Below are 20,502 nucleotides of genomic sequence, written 5' to 3'. Positions count from 1 at the left end.
TGTGCCACTTCAATATAGCCACGTTGAAAATAGTAAATTATATTGATACCAGAATATTTCTTGAAGAGGCTACTTATTATACTATACACACTCATGCCTATAATTCATGTACCATTCATGCTTTTAATGTAATCTTTTTTCGCCATATGCGTTCTGTCCCATGGTAGGATAGGGGGTATGCTCATCGCCATACAGGGTACAACTGCGTACCCATATAGGTCAATAAAATCCAGACTTCAGTCTGATACTATTTAAAAAAACTCAATACCATTTTACACGACGCGGAAATCGAACCAAAGATCTCAGCACGGCATTCGTACCTTAATGCAAATACGCCACCAAGACAGTTCTATACCTATACAATGCATTGATATACATAAAATGTCTTATTTTACTTATTATCTTATCCTACTAATATTATAAGTCCAAAAGTATGACAATGTTTGGATGTTTGTTAGAAGTAAACGCTAAAACAACTAAATTTAGACGAAAATTGGGATACGGGTAGACTATGTCCTGGATTAACATATAAGCTCCTTTTATCCCGCGAATTTGCTCCCTTGGGAACAATATTTTTTTTAAATCGATGGTACTGGTGTTATACTGTGCTCTGATGATTCTGTAGCAAGAAAGGCATTCACACGGGCGAAGCCCAAAGCAACACCTAGTATTAAACATTATTTTCATGTCGAAAAACTGCTGCATTGAGCGCTTCAAAAGATCTAAGGAAGGGGACAGGGAATTGGCGAGTTTATTATATTCTTGGGCTGGTATGATATTACACGGGCACCGGGGCTGCACGCTGCCGTGAAGTGGGAGATACGCGGAAAATGATATAAAATTGTTCAATTTGTAATAACATTTTGTGAGTTTATTTTAGAAACAATTTTAAACTGATTATGAAGTATTTCAACATAAAATGCAACTTTTTCACTAGTAATATTCGTTAATTATTATTATATACTAGCTTCCGCCCGCAGCTTCGCCCGCGTGGATTTCGGGTTTCAAAAATGGAGAAGGTGCTCAATTTGTCGGGATGTTTTTTTAATTTATGGTGGTATGCAGGTGGTCCGATTGTCCGGTCAGGGTCTGATGATGGGATCCTGGTGAAATCGAAGGAACTTTTAACCATTAAGGTTGCACACGAAATGACGGAAGCTTAAAAATGGAGTAACTTCTCCCGTTTTCCCAACATTTTCCATCACTGCTATGCTCCTATTAATTGTAGCGTGATGAAAAGTATACTATAACCAGCTCAGGAGTATGAAAAATAATTGTACCAAATTAAGTTAAAATCCGTCGAGTAGTTTTTGTTTCTATAACGGTTATACAGACAGACAGACAAAAATTTTACTAATTGCATTTTTGGCATCAGTATCGATCCCTAATCACCCCCAGTTATTTTGGAAATATATTTCATGTACAGAATATAGATATGCAAAAGTAGCTCAAAAATTGTCCATAACGAAAGCATGCATTTTAAAGTAAAACAAAAGAAATAATATCGTGAAGCCAACCAAATAACTAATGATATATTAAATTTTGTGACTGTTCAATTTAGTCGGGTCCGCGATATCACTTTTGTTGAGTTTCAGAACGCGACATTACATTATTATATTCTGTGCTCCAACGCACACTGCTTTGATGTTAGGAACACACCTACATTGCTTAGACAACAGTGAACTTTAAACAATAGCAATAAAGCTCAAATTGACTCTACGTATTAGTTAGAAAACATTTGTATGGGAAATAGAAAAATGCTGTTTTGAGGATTTTCCCGGCAATTATTCGAATTTTTCTCACCTTTTAAACCTTCCCTAGACCTCCACGAATAATTCAAGACCAAGATAAGATAAATCCGTTCAGCCGTTCTCGAGTTTTAGCGAGACTAACGAACAGCAATTCATTTTTATATATATAGATATAATAAAAATGTAACACGAATTAAATTACTATAATATTATATATTATTTTTAATAACACATCTCTGTAAAATTAACAAATGACATTGCTTGATTTTATTTTTCTTACAATTGACTCATAGAATTACACTATTCAATGGAACTCAGGAAAACCGAAATAAATAAAACTCCCGGTTTAACAATGATGCAAAGGCCAAGATTGTCGCTAATATCTAAAAATAGGAATGTAAGTTTATTTGACCCAACGCAATCAACTAATTAGTAGAAGCATCTGCGGACCCATCTGGGCCCTGCACAACGGACCCTTTGTTTGAATTACATGGAGAAATTACGTCATTTGTTCCTGTCACGAATCATGCGGCTGACGTTAGGCCGATCGAATTTAAAGGAAAAACAAGATACATACCTCATACATGCGATGAGAAGACTGCCTGAAATCAAAGAAATAATAATTAGTATAATTCGTTTTGTATTCAATTGCTTGCAACTCTACACGTGGTGCATTAAAAACAGATTTCTTTTTTTTTTATTTGAGTAACATAAAATATTTTTTATTATTATTTTTGCTCTTATGGGCTAAGTTTTTTTATAAGACGTAATATTTTAATAAAGATTCCACTTTTAGCAAACTAATAAAAATTAAACTGAACATTCGTAGTTAATATGGGTTAAGTTACTGATTATAATTATTAATATAATATAAATTTTGATTGATAATAAAAAATGTGGATTATAAATTCAGGTTATTAGTGATTAAAAGAAGAAAACATAAGTCAAGATAAAGTTTAATTATGCAGTTTAATATAAGGCTTCTGTGCTTATAATTAAAGTATTAAACAAAATGAAAACACCACGTAAAGCGTGAGCCAGCTCCAGTAGCTTCTATTTCCAGAAATTAATGCTCATTTTACACCAACCTATTTTGCTAAACGAGTTTATGAAAAAATTCACTCAAAAATGTTCTTTACCGCTAATACAATTTGGCCAAGCGAGCGTTAACACAAATTCATGTTGCAAAGGAAATATCCTGTTATTTACGATATAATTGCAAGGTACTGTAAAGCTTTGGCCACACAGCAGCGCATTGACAAAGGGTAATTTTGTGACATTTTATATGAAGAAAAATTTAATAACAAAGCCTTGAAACCTTGAAAAATTAATAACAAAGACTGAACGCATATGTGTAAATTGATACAAAAATTAACTTTTCACAACTTCTTAAACTTCTCCGCAATGTAATATCATTGTAACAATAAAGATTTATAAAAAGACTATTTCTTCAGACAATGCTGTATACAATTAGTACCTAATTATCTACAAGTAATACTATTTTGTATAGGTCTTGCGCTACTGTCTGTCACAATATCAAGTTGACCAGGGCAGTTCAATGTTAGAGACTTTTTAATTTTAAATTCTGAGAGGTTCTACTGTTAACTACAATCTTAATGTTAGAGTACGTCTTACTCGCCATTTCAAGAATTAAAATATGTACACTGAATACCTATAAGCGATGCTATAAGCACTCACTTTTAACATCTAGCGCACGACTTCCTCGTCTCTCTATTTAAAAAACTGAAATATGTTCGCCGAATACTCATAAGCATTTATTTAAAATTTGTGATGACTTCGCAGCCCGGCTTCTACTCTACACAACATAGCCAAAGCTTTATTATAATTTCGCCCCTAATTAGCCGAGTGGAGGTAAAGAGGTCCGGAGCGGTTACTTGCATATTTTAATGCCTTTATCAAGTAGTCACCGCGGCGGGACTTCAAGACACACGGCCGTATATCTCCGCGAACATTGTGGTTAATTTAATTTATTAGTCTTGTTAGGTACGACAACTATGCTGTTCAGAACATGAATGATTTAGTGAGGGGTGTTTTTGTTAGTTGGCAAGACGCATTTCATAGCGTCCTGTTTATCGAAAGCCATTTTCAGAACTACGCGAAAATAGGATTAAGGTGAATAAAATAATTAATCTCCATGCTATTACTCATCTTCATCGTTGATAAATTAATACTTATCATTAAATGATTACCTGCTCGTTTCCTTTTTTATAATAGAATTACGAAAGGATGCAGCCTCTCTCACCTTATGTTAAGTAATATAAGCATCATTACCCAATGCGTTAGATCTGTTCTTTGTATGCTTCTAAGGCCAACGATTTAAACTGTAGATTATTTCTTTTGTTTATGGGAATGTTTCCGGAAAATAGTTTGATTTTAATATACATTGTTTTGTCAGTCATTCTCAATTTTCTATTAAGTGTGTATAAAAATTAACATATACGCGAAATATCCACCCGTATGTATTCTGTTATCGTTAGCTCGCAGATACTGTTCCCCCCAAGCTATATTTCATACAGCTCCTGTTGGATCATAATGAAGGTATAACGCCACGTGTTCCTCTTTGCCGCTCCAATACACTGCGAAACTTTCAAACTCTGTGATTCTTGGTATTGGATGGAACTAGTTTTTGCTCATGTCTTCGTTCGGAAATCATCTCTGTTAAATAATTAAGTAAATTATATAAAACATGCGCTGTGACACTCAGAGTTAGTGCAGTTTCTTGTAATAGAATTTTTGGAATCATTAAAGGTTCGTGACTTTACACACACTCACACATTTTATCCTCGAAGGGGTAGCACAATACTATCCGCTGTACATATTCCGTCCTATTATGTGATATGGGGCGAACCTATCACCATATCGAGCACGAATTTCAGTTTCGGGCTGATACTGAGTAGAAAAACCCAATATAATTATTATTCTTTAAATACTAACAGAAAGACTTACAAATTTAACCTGTCTAATAGTGTCGATGAGTTTCAAGATGAAGTTAATTGATAAAGACTGCTTCAGACAGTATTGAAATTAAAGTTATTGTAGAGATCGTGCAGGCTCGATTTTAATAACTTAATAATATATATTTAGTCTGTAAATATACGAAAGTAGAATATCACAAAATATCAATGAATTATGTAATATTCATCTCCCTCGATGAAAATATTGTAAGAAGTAGTGAGAGAGCCTTGACAATTAGTTTTCATGGGATTCAAGATTTTTTTATAAGAGCCAATGACACTAACCTAGTATAGCTGAATTATGTAAAATTTACCGTCTCTAACTAAAATTACCATAAGTTCGGGAAGATTTTTGAATGAAATAAACTATATGTAAAACCGATTCGAGTTCTAAAACATAAAACATTTAACAAATCTATCAGTGTCCTTAAATTAAAGGAGTCCCGATCCAAGTGTCTCCTACGGTAATCGAAAGCGAGCTCATGTATATTTCGGCTGAGACGCCTGCTGAATAGCAAATGCGCTGCACTCTGTTCTCGTCGGCTTTACGATTGTAATCTCACTTTAACCGATCGTAAACCTGAAGTAAGGGCCGAATTAAAATGATACCTACATGACGAGTGCTTTTGGTGTTGTTTTTGTTTAAATTAATTACTTTTTGGTAAAGTTATACAGTATATAAGGTTTGCTGAGGGACCTGTTGTCTTGAAACGACAAAAATAATAATATAGAAAAACCGCGATAAAATCCAGAAAATAGTTTTATTTCAAGAGTTTTCAACTCTACTTAAATATATATCAAATATGTGAACATATTTTTAGGGGAATTTTAGCAATATTAGTAACAGCAGTAGTAATAGGTATTTTATCCTGTTCTAAGTCTCATTAGGAATATTATGATGGTTAAAGAAGTGCTGGCACCAGGTTACCCACACGTAGGGAAACTTTTACGAAAATTTTATTCAGGTATACTCTGTCATTTACTAAAGATAGACTTTTACAGTAAAACCACGAGCAAAAGCTATTAATCTTTATTAATAAAAACAATTCATAAAGGTTAAAATCCAACAAGAAGTACAAATATCAATTATTTGGCCCATGTATTTCATATCGATTTTGGATTACTAATTAAATGGTTCACTGAGCTAATAAGGATAAAAGGAAATTGTTAGGCGCCCATCATCAGATTTTGACTTGTTGAAATCTATTATGTTAAAGATCCAGCATATATTCTTTTTGTTATTTACAAACGAGCATAATACTAACGCGATGGTAACTGATAACACTTCACATTATGAAGTAAATAAGTAAACAATATATTTTTTTTATATACTTTTCTTTTTCTTAGTGTCATATTACCTCGACGCACCTACCATGATTATCTCTGCACCACCCTTAAGTCGAGAGAATGCCTATGGCATTAAGTCCGCCTGTATACATTTGTATATTAAGTAAAATAAATAAAATAAATAGTGAATTTCTTAAAATTTGAGTACAGGAAAAGCTTAAAGATAGTGGTTACAGTGGCATACTGTACACAAATATATCTATAGCGTGAATACTAATCCTTTGCAACTTCTATGCTTTCCTAATAATAGTTCTTATATTATACGAAATACAGTAATTTATTGAATAAGATATGGTGGCAAATTAGCAGTCTAGACAATATCGTGTACAATATGATATGGTCGCGCCGTTTATTATTCTACGCACAATTTGCACGACCTAGTTCATCATAGCCTTTGTTGAAGGGTGAATGCACTAATATGTAACAGTTGACTTATGAAATAATTCATAAATTGACATGCGAGCTATATTACAAGTATCCGTTATGGGTATTAGGGTAACATAACACAAAGGTCTAATCCGTTTCAATAGTACAGGAGGCCCGTGGCCAACAGTGGAACAGTATATAATACAGGGCTGATATTATTATATTATTATTATAAGACAGGTTAAAAACTTTAGTAGTTGAAGAGATCCGTGATCAGAGGGCAGGTATAATTATTATAACTAGTAATCCTCTAATAGTCGAAAATCGTTCGTCGAATTTTATCTTACCAATATTATAAATGCGAGTTAGTGAAAATGTTTGGATGTTTGTTAGAAGTAAACTTAAAAACAACTGAATGTATTTGGATGAAATTTGGCACACGGGTAGACTACGTCCTGTATTTACACATAGGCTATTTTTATTTTGACGATTTGCTCCCGTGGGAAATAATGGACTTTTTTTAAATTGAAGGCACTGGCGTCGTTGTGTTTTAGGGACTTTTGTAGCGAGAGTCTTTTCGTGCGGACAACGCTACGGTAAGCTTCTCATTTAACACATTTTATACATAAATTTTGTTTTTCTGGACTCCTCTATTTGACTGTTAATTATGCCAGATCTATCACTTCTCCTTGTGCGCAATGTACTTAAAAAGAGATACAAAGATTTTTCTTTTCCGCTAATTAATTTACTTGGCACGAGCTGTATAGCTGAGCTGTAATATGTGAATAATAGTGACAAATGAAAAGAAACGATTACCAATTTGTACTTAATTGCATTTAAAATTATGTAAATATTTATTTTAAAGTATATAAAAGCTGAAGTATTATCTTCAAAGAATACAAAGAACAACTGTCTGGATTCTAAGTCATTTATATCTAAGTCTATTAATAAGCAGCTATATTATTCTTAGGCGGCAAATCCTATAGTCTACTTTTTATCGGACTAGATGCGAGTAAAAGGTATTCAATTAATACACAAGTATAAGTTATAAGAGAAATATATTATTTATAAACTCTACTGTATGCCAAAAAAGAAATATATGATGCGAAAATGTTAAACTGCAATAAAATTATTACCAAGACATTAAGTTTAAAATATACATAATATACTACAGTAACTTCTATTGTATAAATATTTTATCGGTGGTACGAACTACGTGCGGCTAAAATTAAATGACTAGTAATAAAGTTAAACTAGCTGGAAATTTTAAAAAGAAAATCATCTACAACTTAAAGCGTGTCAGCGAAACTTTGGCTAAAAAAGAATTTTACCAAAAATATCTGAACATAAAATGCTAAGTTTATAAAAGCTAATTTTTTAACTGATCTTTTTCGTAAAATGAATTCTAAAAAAAGCCTATAATTAAAAGTTTGTATCAATCCTCTCACCACGTGAAGCTTCGCCGATAAGAACTTGGGAACTGAAGGCAACTTGTAGATAAAACTTTAAGTTAAGACTCTTAAATTCCTTGTAAGGCATCTATCTCGGACGCGAGCGCTTTCGCCGATGGCGGAGTTCCTTCATCATTTTGAATTTTTCAGTTGACATAATTTATTTAGTGTCCAAGTGCGCTAGTTTTGGAGTAGAACTTTTATTTATTTCACTCTGCAGTTTGTGTTAAAAATTGTGGACGCTTCTTTCGCGTTCAAGTAGAATGTTATATACATTATACCCTCTATCGTTATATATAGACGTTTAAATACCTACTACTACATCATAACATATTGTATAACACGAGTTATAATTTGAGGCAGATAAACGAACTTATTTAAGGGCTTAATAAACCACTAAAAGTCATTGACGGTAATCCAATCACAAAAATTTCTAGAACAGACTAGAAAATTCTGACCCGGGTACTGATTTTTAACAGTAACCTTTATGACACAATCCTAACGTACAGTTTGGTAAAACTCACAGCGATAACACGCGAACTAATCCGAAGGAAGACATTCTGGCGGGCGTCCTAATAGCGAGCTCACGCGGCTGCTAAATTGTTTCGTCTGCTATGTCAACTACCCATATACCGTTTACATTCAGTTGCGTTTTATGGAACGAAATTCTTTCACTATTGAAGTGGTCAGGTGTTTACATTCTGGTGTTGGAAATAGGATTCACTTTCACGTACTGGTGAAGGGTCCAAACGGTTCTGACTTCCTTACTCGTAAATTCCTCAAATAGGTTTAATTTTATTTTATTTTGGAGTATTCGGGGAGCTTACGACTAATTTTACAAAATAAGTTATAACTTAAATAACTATACACCAATTACAAGCTTCTACATGTAGAAAAAAAGAATAAATAACAGTAATAATAACTACAATACCTACAATACATTTAAGTTAAATTAGTTACATATGCAATTCAATTTGGACAATAGGCTTGGCTCAGCATACAATTTGTTTTTTAGTTTGCATGTACTACCAAAAAACAAATCAATCAATAATAATCAATTACTATAACCTGTTATACTTTAATGTGTGCCGTTTATGTGTAATTTATTTATGTTTTTTTCATTTCAGCCACTCGAGTGCTCCGTTCATCTTCTAACAGACTAAAGTTTAACAAGCTGTTCACTTATTGGAAACATGAAGTTTGTTTGTAGACATTAGAAGCGCTGCCGTGGAGCACGAGAGCGTAAATATAACTGCTGGAGAACATCACATTTGCAAACTTTGTTATGAACTAATTTATACTGGAACAGCTACTGGTTTTTTCCTTTAATTCACTGTTTTCGACTTATAGTTCTATGCGTTATTAAAACATAATACATTTTCATCACGCAGTATCATCAATTTAGTAATCTTCTACTGAACATACAGGATTCAAAGTTTTAATGAACACCTATTATTTTTTCCGCGATGTCACACCCAGTATGCATATCTAATATACAGGCAAGAAACAATATGTATCATCAAGTTTAGTGTACACTACACACTCCATTACTGTTGTACTACACTAAATAATGACGGAACTTCAGAATTTAGTTTCAGAAAATAAAGCATTTTTTCTAAGCGTAACGTATTTCGTCGGCGAGTTATGTAATATATTTATGCCAATAGGTTTATGTAAATAAGAGCGACTTTGGCGGAAAGAGGCTATCGTTTAAACGTTTATCAACACACGAGGCGGTTTTTTGCTTAGTTTGGTATTTTTTCAACCCGAGACTAGAAAATGATTTTGCACTTTATTTTTATTTAGCAACATTATTAAAGCTAAAAATCTAGGGCACTAATTAAATTCCATCATAAGCAAGCAAGTTACATGATAAATATACTTATATTAAAATAATAATATTAATTTAAACCAAAATATTTTTTTTTGTACCAACTGATGATCAGAAAAAAACAGCAAGGGACTCGTCTAACGCAGTACCGAGCTAATAAACGGTTTACAAGACTTATGAACAGCACGTGCTCTAACTCCGGACTTTATTAAACTAGAAAAATGTTTTATCCAACATCAAAAGGATGAACTATAACAAAATATTACCGAAAGTAGGCCAGAAGATAAATCACAGGTCGATGTCACGTTCCAATGCGATTGTACGAATTTCGGGACCCCTACGAAAAAGGTAAAAAGATCGAAAACGAAAGATATTGTTTTACGTATTTGCACCGGACCGGCCAGTTTAGATAACGTTTAAAATATTGTATTAAAGCTGGAATCGTTTAGATTGTACACTTTTATACAAGCATCTTTATGTCCTTTAGAATGGGTACTTGGAAATTAAAGGTATAAATATCAGATAAATTAAATATGTTGCAGTCTGTTGTAGTTAAGATAATTGACATATATGAAAATTTGGCAAATATGTCATTTTTTATTTTTATTGAATCCACTGTGAACAATAAAATATTTCTTCAGTGTTTCTCCACTGAACCGTGTTGTATGAACTATACTTCAAGTGAGAAAGAAAGCCATACATTTCCGAACCGATTTTTAAATGTGGAAACCCAGTTTCTTGAAACCTTATGTTACAACAATGAGACGTTGAATTTTATTGTTGTTGCATCAACAATTCTTAATTCTATTGCTACATTTTAAAGCCAAAGAACAGCTACTTCGATGCTTTTATTATTTAAATAAAAAGGTTTTAAAATATCTTTGAATATAGATTAGAAGAAAAATCTACGGAGTCCCGTCAAACCATTGGGTTGCCATATAAACGTTCTGAAATTTGAATATCTCTATTAACGAAATACAAAAGAATAGGACATGAAAACTTAATTTTATTGTTATTAATTCTTTTTACGGTACACTTAATAATTATTGTCAGTGTACGACACCGCCAAAGAATTTCTTTATAGAAATCCACCCTATAAACGTGGTGTTTTGAAGTATATTAAATATATTTTCCAAAGGATCCCTATCGTGTTCAACAAGGCGGAAAATACACCTCTTATCACGTTTGAGGGCAAATCGTACCTCTATGCTAACCCTTTTATAGTCTGGGTGCGTTCACGAAACTATTTTTGTAAAAGTATAAAGATTTTTTATTTCAATGTATGGACATTTTTAAACTAATACTATAAATTTGTCATTGCAATATTGTTTGAAGATATTTTCAATCTTATATTTAAATTGTTATTTACTATAAATAGCTTTAAATTGAAATAAATCTCAAAAGATTTACAGCAGTTTAATAAGATATTACTTTGTAATTCATTGTATCTTCAAACCTTGTTTAATAAAGTCAAGAGAGGCGGAATGAGCGTAATTACCCCACTTAAATCCTTTTTTAGAACCAGCTAATCTAACGCACAAACAACGAAATTACCGGCAATAATGATTAAAAAATGAGCAAGCTATAACTCGGCTCCAGCAAATTGGCACAAATTGCCGAGTGGCGCGTAGTAATCGTAGCAAAGCAGATCATTCAACCACAGTTCGTCGTTGACATTTGCCTGAGAGACAATAATTTAAAAGCGGCCGGTATTAACTTAATGGTACCTATCGGGCAAACCGCAGGCCGTAGAAACCAGTTTGTAAAGAAAACCGATACGTTCCACTTTCATGACTCAATATTGATAAGCGTCGTTTGCATGTAGATTGACGAATTCTTCGGATTTAATTGCTTCATTAAGGTAAATGCGAGGTCAAGTTACTTCAACTTCCTGTTAAATATTGTTTTTGAATTTTTTGTTATATTCCCGTTATGTGAGAGACCGAGACCGGCGAAGCATGCATCACCGCGAGACAAAATCTATTTCATAGCCCATTTTATTGTTGTTTATTTACCATAGAAGGTTTATTGCCAGCCAGTGTCCGGGAACCGCTAGTGACGTAATAGACCCGCCGGGTTGAACTATGACTACTAAACCGAGATTAAGTTAATCAAACGTTTTATAATTTTGTTATGCAAATGTTCTTTTTATATCTTATTTGAGATAGAGTTATGTGAGAAAAGATAGCATTTAAGTTATGTTGTTAGTAAAATTATTTAACGTGCTTACTTACTAGGTGATAGGTCTTAAGAATGCGAAAACTTTTTAACGTACTCAATAGTTTGTTGACTTCTAACACTGCTCTTCTCTCTTAAAGGATATAGAGTCCAATAAAATGGCATTAACTTGTAATGTTTCAAGACGAAGAGTGTATGTAGTGCGGTGCAATGTTCGAATGTTGTTGCTACTGCTTAAGTGCAGGCAAAGCCGTTAAGGCTACAATGAGCTAAGACAGGTTAACATGAAATTATTAACAGACAATACATATGTCTAAACCGTTCAAAATATCTCTATTCCGAAGACGGCCTTGGTACATAAAGTACATCCAGAAGGGTCAACTCATTAATCAAGCGCTCAATGAAACGACGTGGGATTCCACAAACCGTAAGAGGATGTGACGATACTTTGCAAAACTGAACATAAATCAACCACTGTCGGATTACGTGGGAAATGCGGAGCTCGGGTGCTTGGTACTTTAGATACATCTATTTTTATTAGCTTTGACAAATTGAGTGGGGAGAATCAACTGTTCAAAACGTGGATGACGTGAGAAATCGTTTTAAATGTTAGAATGATGATTTGAGTTTAGTCAATAGGTGTTTATAAGAAAGGTGAAGAAATTCTGTGGCACCAATGTCAAAAAATATTTACTAAATCTGAAAAAATAGTTATTTATCATTTTGTGACCCATGGTTTGTTTTAATTATTTATACTCAAGAAACAAATAATTCTTTACATACGATCCTTCACCGCGAACATACCACAGATCTATTGTAAACCAACCGCAAAATTAATGACAAACTATACTATTTCAATCATCAATAAAATTGCAAAAGCTTTCCAATTAAAGTAATGGCATTCAACTATGGAGGAAAAATATTCTGTTGCTAGCGCCCTTGAAAAGCGAAATCTGGTGAGTATTCGTTAACGCTGAACATTGAATAATTCATGTCCACCCGCCCCGACGTACCTATTCTGACGAAGCGATGTATCGTTTCGAATATATGCAGTAATCGTTTTTGTGACCAGCAAATCAGTATTTAGCTCGAGGCTGTACGAGGAATCCTTGTCGCATGATGACTATTGTGAAAATTCATAGCCAGTTTAAATTATTTTGCTAGAGAAAATATTTCACGAAATAAAAGTAATCAAAATAATATAAAATTTATGTAACGTGTTACTGAGAGACAGCGTGATGTGCTAGTTACGTATTAGTGAATAAATTTTAGGAATCGGTCGAGTGTTAGATATATCTCTACAATTTATAAACAGTAAACTTATATCTTTGTAATACTAATGTACATAACATAATATACTGAATAAACATAACGAGAACTTCAGTGAATATAAAATAATGCTTCCATTTTTTGAAACAGTTTTCGTCGATTGCATCACGCAAACCAACAATTTCAAAAAGATGAACGTTATTTCGCGACCTTATTTGATGTTTTCATAGGTGGTGACCCGTTAAAAAATCATTTCAGCGAATTTATATAAAGAGAACTTTAAATGTCGAATCCAGATATTAAAATGAATTCGCAAAATTCCCTGCGACATTCGTGCAACGCAAAGGTAAAATAAAAAAAAAAACTGTATGACCGTACACATAACACTTCTATAATTTGTAATAAAATATCTTATATTTCGCTTTATATAAAATGCAACTATGTTAATTACTATTTTAAAATGAGAAAAAGTTAAATTAAAATATAGAAGAGCAGCTTCTTAATGTTATTTTTGTATTCTTTATAATAGTACGCCATAATAAAAAATAATTTTCTCTATAGTATTTGCTTTGACCACAAAATTTTACAAAATAATAACGACTAATTCATAAAAAATATCAACGTATTCGTAATTTCATGACAGTACTATATTTTGTACACCTAATATACAAATTTATCATATAACCACACAAGGTGATTTCACCTACCGTTTCGGAATACGGGTAGATAATCCGTACCATGTTTGTTTCCGCAAACAGCGACAATGAGATTAAAGCCGCACGCTGATGTTTTAATTCAAAACGACGTATAGCTCCGCATACATACGACCTGATGACATTGATTGGCATTTCATTATGGAGACGTCGTTGTTAGCAGAAATATATTTCTAGATTCATCTATGCAGATATTAGGATTATCGAATATGAACGGAGAACTAGACATTTACACAGGAAATGGATTGGTCATCAGAAGATTCAAACAGAAGAATAACCAGATAGAAAATATAACGTGAACGAGAAGACATAAGGATCTTAAAGTAAGATAAGGAAACTGTTGAAATCTTTGCGGACGAGTGTTAAAATATTTTTTATTTCATAACAAAGAGTAGTATTTAAGTAACAGTAGTTTGTAAAGTAAAATATGCAATGTAATGGGAACAAAGTATCCTGATTTTATTTATGTTTTCTTGGATTAACTTTTTATACTGGGTTCAAAGTCCCAAGATTTATTCCTTCTTTCACTCAACTTGTCCCTATTTACAGAGTTTAACGAAAGGACTCAATTGGGTTTTATATGTTCAGACAAGATTAGGGAATCGGATAAATTCTTTAACTTTATTTTGTATCTACTGAAATCTACCGTCTCATTTTTTGTATAATGGCATGGAAAAATGTCTGTACTAGACATAATCCTACTTATATTATAAATGCGAAAGTTTGTTAGGATGGTTGTATGGAAGTATGGATGTATGTTTGTTCTTCTTTTACAAAAAAACTACTGAACGGATTTGGATGAAACTTAACAGTAATATTGGTTATACATCAGAATAACACATAGGCTACAATTTATAATGATTTTGAGTAATTTGGTTATAATATAACGATACATATCAAGTAAGTCGGAAAAAATTGCAATCTTGGCGTACGCTGCCTAAACCGTAGGAGTTAGAGAATGATGATGTACCGTAGAATTGTTTGTTTTAAATAGTTTTAAATAAAAGTCCGCAACAGCATATACCTCCATTTTATGTGGAAGCGACTATGACCAAAATAAATAGCCATAAATATAATTAATTGAATACTTTTTTTAGCGGGACCGTTTCCCCAGAAAACTAATTCACGCGAGCGAAGCCGTGAGTAAAAGTTACTATTAATAAAACGCAAATAAAATTGCAACTATCGAGAAATATTATATTTTTTGACGGTCGTTACAATTATGGCTGATGTCTAATGTAATTTTTTTATGTAGCTTGAACAATAATTTCCAACTTATAATATGTATGAGGGGAAATAAAGGATTCAGATATCAATTAAACTTCAAGGGGACTATTAATTAAGGTCATTAGTTCAGTCCTACGATTAATGGTCGGTTAGGAATGTTTAATAACTTAGCAGGGTTTGAAGTGAGGTCGATGGACCCCTTGGGTGTCCATGATAGGGCGGGGGTCCATAGTCAACATTTGGACCATAACATCACAATGATTCTGCAATTCCCACCACATTGAAATCCTTGTTATTATTTTAATATTAAAATTCATTCATATATGTTTTTTTTAAATAATATACCAAAGGGCAACTTAGTAATGATTCAGTCTTTAATCGTAATTTGTTGTACAACTGCCAGATTGGTTCAGCTTTTATTAAACAGGAATTTTTATATTATGGAAGTTTTAATGTAAGCGTCAATTAATTTCTTAATGGAATAATAATACAAAATAGAAATAAGCTGCCTACCGCTTCGAGCATAAAAAGTGTGAGGTTGTATTTGTAACATAATCAAATTACTAAAAGGAACCGAAATAATAATAGAACATCACAAGCGCGTCACGTAGTCGATTGTATACATTATAGTAATTATATGGGAACAGTATTCATATGAGATTTATAATCTATTCCATTTGTTAGACATGGCATTCGCATTCGCAATGACTATCGAGAAGTGATACACGGAGCAGGAATACGTGTAAAGAAAATATGAATGGTACACAGACAGTAAATGTATGTAAAGATGAAGAATGAAAGGATTTTCGTGAATTTACTTTTTCTTTCTTCACTGCCGTATATGATAGACGAGCCACACGTGAGTTGTCAGTTGTTAAATTGAAAATTTATTTAATAGCCCAAGTGGAACACGATAGCCTTACCTCGAATGCTTTGTCGATATTTAAGTAAAGTATGCCTTAGGTAATATTGTGTAACGCACGAAAAGCATTAGCAAAGCTTTTAGCAAGTGTTATGTTTCAAACTTGGCTTAAGCACTGTTTTTGGGTACACACGATGGCTTTACTTGCATTTACACGCTTTAGACTTTAGCGCTTCAGCACTTTTAGTGGCTACTATGCGAATTGAAACTCGATATTACGGTATAAAGGAATTTTTCATCGAGCTATCAACATCCACGCTTCTCAAGTCTCGGTTTTTAGATTAGCAAACTGTAGGGCTGTCCTAAAGGGAGCCTTCTCCATTCTGATTACTTTAGCAACGTTCCGTTTGTCCACCCTTCTGTCATGAGCTTAATTTGAATTATGTCGGGGCAGACGGCAGCCCTACACCGTCGATAGGTATAAAATTCACGTTTACGCTCCCCGAGGGGACTCGGGGAAAAAATATCCTTGCTATGCGTGCGTGAATTTTATAACATGTTTCGGTATTTGCATTTTGCTGAAGGTTATGGGTGTTTGATAGTTGATAATTTAATAGAAATATTTTGGATGTCATTTTCGTACGGAAATTGAATATTGTGTCATAGTAGGTATTATGAAGGAAAGGGTCCAATGATTGATATTTTATATGCGTATTAAATGATATAAAACATATCAAACACTACATTTCATTAGCTATAAGTAAAGATTTTTCCCGACCTAATAAATATTGATCCAATATAACTTTGTCTTAACTTATTTACTCTGTCTCAACTCGTCCCCTGCCGGCTTTTGCAATTACTCGATGAAAGCCCCGATACTGACATATAACATTATAGCTAAATTAATGCGTACCCAATTTACCATGTAACATGTTGCCACTACCATCAGCGGAACAGCCGCAGCACCTAATAACAAAGCAGATCGCTTCTTTGATCTTTAACGTAATTCGTTAATCTTTGACTCCTGGTGGAGAGGGTACTGAATATTTTGTGTTAGACTAAACAGCTTCGCATACCGGAAAAACCAGCCATAGTGTATTCCGAAGTTGCGTTGCGGCGTCAGGTCGTAATCAATAGGTCAGCATATTCTAACGGCCGTCGACGTAAGTCGCGAAGTATCTTGAGGGTTGACATTGTATTTAGACAACACTTATGAGGACCAGTGTGGGTAACAAGTAGCTAAGGTCTTGAAGTCACAGTAAAGTGACCCACTGCACCTGATAGTGTAGTCGAGTCCAATGTAATGTCGACTGACGAAAGATTACCCCTTGGCAGTCGTCATTATGTTTTAGATTTTAATTCAACATATTGTTAGTGGTAAATGCTGTGTTCACCTATTAGTAGCACACATATCAGATGCTGTACCTTATAGTTTTCTATAATATTGATTGATGTAATATGTAGTGCTGTTGGTGTACCTTATTACAAATAAATAAATAAATAATCATGCCGGCGCTGGAATCGGATATAGAACGCGACACACTTACGTGGGCTGCTATAGCGGGTTTAACAACTTGTGTACGGTGGTCGCTATCCGGGCAGATATTAAATATATCCTATAACCGGCAATACACGTAAATATATAGATTGGTAGGTATTGCAAAATTATATACATTTCGGCCGCCAAACAGAATATTTATCTTGTCATTCATTTGTATATAAGTGTAGTCATTTTGTCTAGCCAATTTAAATAACGGTTCATAATCATTGGCGTTCTTAACTAAAATGTGAAGGTTTTTACCAGGGGAATCCTTTAAATACCAATATACAGGCCGAAGAGGCTGCCTCGTAAAACGTAAGACATTTTATTTCCCCGCGTCACAACATTTTTACGATTTGAATCGTAAAATGCGAAGACTTTATTAAATTCTGCATTGGAACCAGTTCCTGAGCCCGATTCTTACGCACTATCGACTTTACCATCGACAATCAAACGAACCATCGGATTATGGACTGGATAAAATATAACTTATGTGACGTATAATTAAGATTTATTTCAAAGCTTATCTTTTTTATGTTCTTAGAATGTATAATTTTCGCTGAAAGTCAGTGATTTTCTTTGTTCATTAAAGTAAATAAATTAGTTTATCTTGTAATTTTTGAGATAGTTTAATTACAAGTTGGTATTATTAAATTAATATTAATTAGTCAAGGCATCACGTTAATACATTTAACTTTCAAACGAGCGTATATTTATAAAGCGTAAATAAAAAGCATATTTATAAATAAACAAATTTAAAAATGTTTTAATATTTACAACTTTAAGTCCATTGCATAACTTATTCGTGCGATATAATGTCGCGCACGAACTATAATCGGCGCCCGGCTATTGCACGCCACCCAATAAGACGCCTGTGGACGTCCCGTTACTCGCGAGTAGCAACAACTCAACAACAACTGCCACAGCGTTCTTTAACAGAATTTCCTTTTGTAGTCAATTTCAGATCAATGCAACGGCAATTAGTGAGTAACATACCGTCAAAGGGGACTGTGGCGGGTATAGTATATTAATTATAATTTGTATAGAATTAGGGTTTATTTTTGCTCAAATAAGCTGACTACTGATTAGTCCTGGCTGTAGTGCTTATGAGGTATTTCTTCTCTTAAATTTATAATAAATAAAGCAACACTCCACTGGTAAACACTAGAACATTATTTCTAAGCAAATATATTACTAATTGATTTGACTTTGTAAACAAGAAACTTTGCTAAGACGATACCAAACACCGCAAAGAAATCGGATACTATGCCAATGCGATTACTTATCCCGAGGGATTATCCCCAGTAGGGATATCGTTAAACCTTTATACAGATAGCTAGCAGGGCCGGTTCATTAATCGGCCATTAGGTAACCGACACGGGTGCGCATTAAATTATTATGTACCATTTGATACTGTGTCGGATGTCATCCTTACGACATAAATTGGGCTTGATCACTATAATATATTTGATAAAATGTTTGTATAGGATTAGGATTTTATTCGTGGTGGTAAGTGGATATGCAACTTGTTTTTATTCGTCCCATGATGTGATGGGGATGAATGTGTCGCTATATTAGAGGGAAATACTTCGAAACGAATTCATCAATTTCTCGCAGTGTGTTTTACGCAAAAACTACTATAAAGATTTTAGTTGTGTTTTTATTAATTATTGTTTAGACTCTTAAGGGTCTTAAATTATTAAAAAAAAACGATATTCCTAATTAATATTAGCATCAATAAAGTTTTCATATAGAAACGAAGTAATGTTTATTGGTTGCTATTATAAAGTTTTAATATCTTAAATAGATCAAGTTACAGGCCACTATACTAATTGTATCCACTAGATACATGTATAAAGTTAAGCTACATTACACCCGCGTAAGCCAACACGAGGATTATGATATGGGAACGTGTTTTTCCCCCTCTTTTAAAGGTAAAATAATACAGAAGCTCAATAAAGCACTTTTAGAACACTTGACAGGTTTTATCGCGTCGCGCGTTGCTCAATCCGAATTCACAATTAGTGCTCTACGGAAAGATATGAAATTAGCTGTAATTGTAATGAAATTATAGATAATCCATATTTCATACTGGGATTGCTTAGGTTTCGTAAAATAAGGTTTCATTAAAATAGTTTACACATTTCTGCGTTTCAACCGGGATTAATTAACTAAGATTTCTTAATTGCATTTTGATGTTTATTACATTTTCCATACTATATGTCCTATTGCTGAGCCCAGCTTTTCATGACGAGGAATTTTGACCATTACGCTAAGTTATTATGGGTGAATGTTTAGCTTTATCTATAAGGTTGTAGGACGCATGAGAGGTTTTGCTAGCAGCAGATATTAGCGGAACACCATTAGAAAGAAGCAGTTCTGTCAATTCAATTAATTATTCATTTTAATTTTTTTTTCATTTCATTTCAATCAATCATTCATTTAACTTTAGTGTCCTCCATAATACGGACAAATGGAAAATTATTAAGTATTTTAGAAACCTACATACATACATACATAACCCTGCCTACATGGGGCGGCGGAAATAAAGTGGCCTACACTCATAAAAAATATAAATCCGGCACTGGCAAGAAGTACAAAGTACATAATCACAAAAGGTAATTTAAATTTAATAGAATAAAGTTTTCTATAATCATATCAAAATATGTTTTGAGCGAACTTAATAGATTGTAAGTAATAAGATAAATCGCAGCGAGCAAAGGCGAATTTCCCGCGCGACCTTCTTCGGATTAAGTAATTTCCTTTGCAAACGTACCAAATAAAGTACTTACACGGGTGTCTTTGCTAAGTTCGTTGAATCGCTTCACCGGCAATAAATTCTAAGGTGAAATTTCAAAGTTACTCGTAGAACAAGCGTACCCAGTGCTCTACTTTGAGTTCATCTTCAATTGTTACGGAGGTTTTCATCTCGTTTCTACAACGACTCCTTGTCGGTATAACCTGCATTGCCAAGGGGCAAAGAATTAAACTT

The 20,502-nt window shown here is 33.4% G+C and overlaps 1 protein-coding gene across 1 annotated transcript in view; it reads right to left on the bottom strand.

Annotated features, from left to right (window-relative positions):
• The window catches only part of LOC115454134 (protocadherin-like wing polarity protein stan), a 180,594-nt gene that overhangs the window by 86,859 nt on the left and 73,233 nt on the right, over positions 1 to 20,502 (bottom strand). Inside the window, exon 3 of the mRNA XM_037443532.1 lies at positions 2,329 to 2,353. The gene's annotated coding sequence lies outside the window, so the exon portion shown is untranslated. The remainder of the gene's footprint in view (positions 1 to 2,328; positions 2,354 to 20,502) is intronic.

This window comes from Manduca sexta, chromosome 26 (genome assembly GCF_014839805.1).
Source record: "Manduca sexta isolate Smith_Timp_Sample1 chromosome 26, JHU_Msex_v1.0, whole genome shotgun sequence".
NCBI classification, from domain to species: Eukaryota; Metazoa; Arthropoda; class Insecta; order Lepidoptera; family Sphingidae; genus Manduca; species Manduca sexta.
The sequence above is the reverse complement of the archived record's forward strand: the minus strand, read 5'-3'. Positions and strand labels throughout refer to the sequence as shown.